This window comes from Crocodylus siamensis, chromosome 2 (assembly GCF_052110815.1).
Source record: "Crocodylus siamensis isolate JL-2025a chromosome 2, ASM5211081v1, whole genome shotgun sequence".
Taxonomy (NCBI): domain Eukaryota; kingdom Metazoa; phylum Chordata; order Crocodylia; family Crocodylidae; genus Crocodylus; species Crocodylus siamensis.
Window position 1 is genome coordinate 169853941 of NC_143396.1, and position 6380 is coordinate 169860320.

General features: G+C 46.9%; 1 pseudogene; it reads right to left on the reverse strand.

Annotated features, from left to right (window-relative positions):
• Positions 1-3070: 3070 nt before the first annotated feature.
• LOC149871262 (olfactory receptor 9G4-like) lies at positions 3071-4022 on the reverse strand (annotated as a pseudogene).
• Between the last annotated feature and the right edge of the window lie 2358 nt (positions 4023-6380).

Sequence of the window (6380 nt, forward strand, 5' to 3'; positions counted from 1 at the left end):
ACAGTCCTATGGAGGCTTCTAAGGACAGTCAAGCAGCAATAGCCTTATGGGTATTATTCAGGTTTCTGCTTAGGATTCTGGTCAGGCCTTCTTGACATTGCCAGGCTTGTCAGTTTTATGTCAGGAGGGGCAGTCATTTTCATGTCACTTTGAAGGGAAGAATGGACCATCAAATCTCCTGGCCCTCCAGGCTCTCATAGACCACCACCATCTTGCTCACAGCAGAGATTCTTGGGTGAAGTCACCATATTTACTATCTTTTTCCATCTCATCTGCCAGCTAGTCTGCTATGGCATGACCCTGGTACTCAGAAGATGCCTTCTCAAGTTGTGTTATGTGCTCTTTGTGTTTGGGAGCTATACGCCAGAGGATGAAGATGTAACAGGACCATAGAGGACTGTCTCCAGTCTGTATACTGCTGCTTCTGGGACAGACACATAAACAGTGTCTGGGGGAAGTAGCCAGTCCTTTAGACCTGGAACAATGAGCCCTCCTATATCTCATGCAACATCTACAAGGCCAGGGGAAAACCTTTCCAGAGACCTGGCACTCGGCCCCAGGACCTTTGAAGAACCACATGCATTCTTGTGGGGGAGGCTCTGATGAAGTACTTCCAGTAGTACTGGACCTGGGGGGTGGGGGCTTGAGGGTAAGAGAAAGGCAATAGTGTGTACAGTCCAGACAAATGCAGAGGACAACTCCTTTATTTGTTTTGACAACAAATGAACATTCAGATAAACATTTAAAATGTTCAACCTTTGAGGTGCTGGACAGGAGGCAAGGAAAAAGGGTTTTGAAATGTGCTTCCAAAAATAGCCCACAAGCAGCCTATCCCTACTGTCATGGACTTACTAAGTCCTGGAGGAGGAGGAGGAGTCCTTGGAGGCTAAGTGATAGGGCAGCATGCCACCCCATTGTACAGAGGGGATTGACAGGATGCAGTCCCACACTGTGCTGTTTTTCTCCAATGTGAAGTGCCTATGAGACTGAAGGGTGCTGCTTCTAACCCTACACACCTATGTCCTATGGAAAGAACATTATGCCAAGGTTCCTTCCATGCTAGAGAAGATGTTTTGTTGCCTCAGGGAATGGTGGGACCCTCAGAGAGCTGGGTAGGTTGGCCTGAAAGGGAGCCATGGTGGGGAAGGGACAGTGCCTGAACACCTTGGCTTGGGGATTGCTTTCAGTATGTCTGCCATGGCAGTGGGAAGGTTTGAGCATGGGAAAAGTGAGTGTTCTGACTATAAGGCAGGAGTAGGAGGAGCTGCTAGTGGCTTGAAGGTTTGTACCCAAGTGGGATTCCAGGGGATGTGGTGAGAAGTCAGGGCCCAAGAATTGAGTTATAGGTGCTCTCCTTGGCCTGTGACTGGGGTGGGTGTTGATGCCCAAGGTCAATGGTGCATAGGATTCTGACTGTGGGGAGTGTGGCGAAATGCCGGGCTAGCGGCTCCGGCACCGCTTAGGGGAGCCGCGGGCTTTGCGGAGTTGTGCGAGCGCGCGGCTTGTGGGGCGGAATTGAGGTAGCTCTTAGCCGCCCTCGAGGTTCGCCGAGTTGGCACAAGTAGACGACTTAGAGTAAGTAGTTAGTGTCTCTTAATCTATAGGGTGTCCGTTGGTTCACGAGGTTCCAGAGCCAGCCCTTGCGTTCCAACAGTGGAACAAGTCCAAAGCTAGGTGCGGCTGCCGACTCCTTAAGTCCCAGAACTGGTCAACGGCTCATTGATATGGAATGTTAGTCATAAAAGTTATTACGGAGTAGATATAGAGTAAAATAAAAAGATTTATTCACTCACCTGGCCTCACCCTCTTACAAGTAAGAGGGTGAGGCCGGTTGGAACGAAGTTGCAGTAAATACAAGTATAGCGAGCGTAGATATGCTGTCTAAGCTACGATGAGAGGCAGTCGAGAAGCGGAGTCTCCGATGTTTCTTCAGTTACAGTATGCTGGATACTAAAGGGGTCTGTTGGTTCACGGGGTTCCAGAGCCAGCAGCTGCCGACTCCGTAGTCCCAGAACTGGTCAACAGCTCATGAATGGGATATTCTATAGGGTGTCCGTTGGTTCACGAGGTTCCAGAGCCAGCCCTTGCGTTCCAACAGTGGAACAAGTCCAAAGCTAGGTGCGGCTGCCGGCTCCTTAAGTCCCAGAACTGGTCAACGGCTCATAATTGGGAAACACAAAGCAATACTGTAACACAGTGAATCGTTGTCAGTTGTCGGATTTCTGAGGCCTTTATCTTCGCTGGGATACGCCCAGGCGGGGAGGCTGAGAACCGGTCTGCGGGGTGATCAGGCCCACAGAGTTTTCCAGTTGTCGTCTCTGCTGCTTCCTGCTTTTTTGCCTCTTTTATAAATGTTTGTTGGACTGCCTCTATGACACTAACTATAGTATACAGATAGGATAATTTTCTTTTACATAATTATTGCTAGGCAGATTTTCTACATAAGTTTCATTTCTGCAGAAATGACACTTTTAGATAAGAAATGAAATTTACAGAATGCGCATGTGTAGCTTAATGCCAGTGGAGAGAAGTACAAAGCGTTCATTTTGATTAACAGTCTACTTCAAGGTTACATAAATGTGAGAGTGCCGCGCAGCAGTTACACAAAAAAAAGAGAAAATAATATAAAGTCTTTGCTAAAAACTATAAGACAGTTACAGGGAGCAGGCCTGGACATGAAGGGAAAAATGGAGCATGGCTGGAATGGTCCCTGTCTGCCAGTCAAGGGTAATTATAATGGGCTGTTTTTCTTTTTCTCCACACATTAATGTATCCAAGGTTGGCCAAGCTGTAGAGCTTCATCATTGTGTATCATCTGTACTTTCATATTTTAGAACTTTAAAGGTACTCAGAGCATTACAAATATTTCAGTTGTCCATAGCCAAAGTTTGTTTATTTTCATCTTGTTGCTCCTGTTCATCAATGTTGCTCCTGATATGGAATCTGGTTGGGCAAGGAGGTGCTTATGGGTGGGCACACAGGATGGTAAAATCCCCTGACTTGATTTCTGAGAGTCAGGTGAGGTTACCTCTTCTAGTTGTGACCTAAAATGCCGCTGAGAACTTATTGTTTAGTTCTCTCTTTTCCTCATAATCATTCCTACCACTGTCTTGAGGGCTTTTTTCACATCTTTGTAGGCTGTAGATGATGGGATTGACCAGGGGATTGACCACTGTGTAGAAAAGGGCACCCACTTTGTCCCAGTCTGGGATGTGCTGGGAGCTGGGCTGCAAGTACATGATGAAGATGGAGCCATAAAAGAGGGAGATGGAGATCAGATGGGCAGAGCAGGTAGTGAAGGCCTTGTGCCACCCAATGTGCGAGTGGATGCGCAAGATGGATGCCAGAATGGCTGTATAGGAGCCCAGGATAAGAACGGTAATAGCCACCATGTTACATCCAAGGGTGATGGCCAAGATGAGATTGTAGACGTGGGTGTCATCACAGGCCAGCTTCATCAGAGGTGGGGCATCACAGAAGTAGTGTTCTATGATGTTTTCCCCACAGAAATGCAGGTGGAAGGTGTTGCTTGTGTGCACAACAGCATTGGTGAAACTAGCTGCATAGGAGGCTGCCACCAGCTGGAAACAGAAACTCCTGGTCATGATGGAAGAATAGAGCAGAGGGTTGCAAATGGCCACATAGCAGTCATAGGCCATGACAGCCAGCAGGAAGCACTCACTCTGGGCCAGAAAAACAGAGAAAAAGAACTGGGTAGCACAGGCAGCATAAGATATGACCTTGCTCTTGACCATGCAGTTAGCCAGGATGCGGGGGGTATAGACAGTGGAGTACCACATATCTAAAAAGGAAAGGCTGCCCACGAAGAAGTACATGGGGGTGTGCAAGCATGAATTAAGAAAAATCAAAATGATCAGACCCAGGTTCCCCATCAGCATCAGGATGTAGGAGAGGAGAAAGGTAAAGAAGAAGAAAGCTTGCAGGTGTGGCTCTGTTGTGAAGCTCACCAGGACAAACTCTGTCACAAGGGAGTCATTTATTCTTGCATTTGTGGTATCCATAGGCATTCTCTGCTGACACAGGAAGGCAGAAGTATGTTAACACCTCTCCGTATGTCAGTCAGTTATGATACCCACATTTCCACCCGAGCTGGAAACATGGAGAAGGGTACAGTACTTAAAAAATGGTAAAAAGAATAATAATGATGTAGTAATGTGTGTAACAGGAGGAGGAACCAGGGAGCAATCTTCAGAGCTATAATGTCTGTTAATGAGGGCTGCATGTGTGCACAACACTTTAAAGTGGGTTAAATGTTTTTGCACCGCTTTAATGGCATTGGTGTTTGCATGCATTAACAGCGTATTGCACATTAATTCTAGCCGCTGTAGCACATTCAGCAGCGTAATGCACCTTAAATAACTTTGGGGCTCAGCAAACTAAAACACCTCCAAGGAGTTTTAGTTTGCTGCCCTACAGCCACGGGGTGAAGCATTGGGCTCTGTGAGGCTCAGGGGCTGTGCACGCAGCCTGCGCACGCAGTCTGGCAGCAGCCTGGGAAGGCAGGCTCCACCAAAGGGGGAAAAAAAAAAGCAGCAAGCCCGTTCTTTTTTATTTTTCTTCTCCTGGAGCTTGCCTGCCTGCATGAGCTGAACGGGGACCCGGTCCTTCCCTCCACATCTGCGGTGCTCCCCAGGACTGCCTGAGATGGGTGCCTATGGGCAGGTACCACCTGAGCCGGGGGGGTGGGGGGAGCGCTGCTGTCATGGAGGGAAGCACCAGCCCCCTCCCCCCCGCCCTGCAGGCCAGGGACCACTTCGCCAGCAGCTCACCTTCCCCTCCCCACCTCTGGAGAGGCAGGTAAGAAAGACACGGGTGTGCACAACATGGGGGTTTACTTCACCCTAAATTGAAGCGGTATTTTTAAAAACCCACCCCTTCAATTTAGGGCAAAGTAAACCCCTGTTTCATCTACACACGCCCTTGTACTACAAACCCCAAGGGGAAAAGGAGTGGAAGCTTGAGCCTGGAGTAAGGGGAAGAGAGAGCATCATGCACAAGGAACCTGGTCAGCCCCACACAAAGGAGTGCACAGTGGAGCTGGAGACCTCACTGGCTTTTGCCAGCCAGGACTTTGGGCTGAAGAAACTGAACTCCGACTTGGAGGCAGCTGCACGCTGCTGTCTGAGCACTCTAGGGACTACAGGCTTGTTTGGGGACACCTCTAGAGGTGTGGGGGACAATTTAAGGTGCTGAGTATATGTTACCACAGTGTCAATGTTTCTTTAAACTGCTCGGTCCCTTTGGCCCATTGACTTGTGATCCTAACTTCTATGGTTTTCTATATAACGGTGGGAACTCCCTCTTGCTTCCTGTGCCAGTTTCTAGGGCTGTGGGGTTGGCACAGAGTTCCATAAGTATCACACAGTTCAGAGCTGCAGGGCCCAGTCAGCAGCTGGACTAATTCTGAGGTCTATAACTGAAGTTTGGTTGCTCTTTTTCTGAACTCTGTTCAGTTAATGCTAAATGCCACTCCAGAACCACACTTTAGCACAAGTTATTTGACTCAGCCCCAGAGTAACTGGATAAAATGTTATGGCCTGTGATATAGTGGGTCAACCTAGACGATCTAATGGTCTGCCCTGACCTTAAACTCCAGGGGCAGATTTCTCTTTCCCACTGTGCAGCTAAATGGTAAGCTTATAGACACATAATAAGTGGAATTTGGGGTACTTAGGTACAAGGTGCAATTCTATTGCCCCCATCCTGTGGATGTGTAAACATATGAGCATAGACTGACCATGTGCAGTAAAATATTCAAATTTCCTAAATAAATTTTCTTCTGTGCAAACAGGAGCCAGACCAAAGGAACAGGTTAGGCAATTACAGGGAAACAAGGAGCTATAATGGGATAATGCAGCTGCACAATGTTTGTAAAATTAAATGTGATGCTTTACTTTAACTGTCCCCTGGCGACCAAAATTCTTCCATAAGATGTTACAAATGACCTGCTGAACTAGGTATGTGGACAGTCATACAAATACAATATGTTAGGATTCGGTTTTCCAATACAATGCAATCAACATAGATTATTTTCAATCCTCCCTACTAATTCTACCTCCTTTAAACAGTTCCTTTCCTCTCAAAACTATGTATAGGAACACAGGAGGTGCTTATAACTCCTGCATAAAATGATTTCAACGACTAAGGTACAAAATAGTACTGTATGGTATCTTGTAACTATTTGTAAAATAAAGTTGTTTTCAAAGTCACTAAAAATGACAAGATTTGACCTTTAGTCATTTCTTAGGTAGATCAGCCTTTAGCAGGACTGTCCTTTCATCTCAAGGCCTTCTTTTCCATTGCCTGGTCTTCATCAAAAAATGGCAAAAACAATTCTCTCATTTTTTATCATGTGGGTT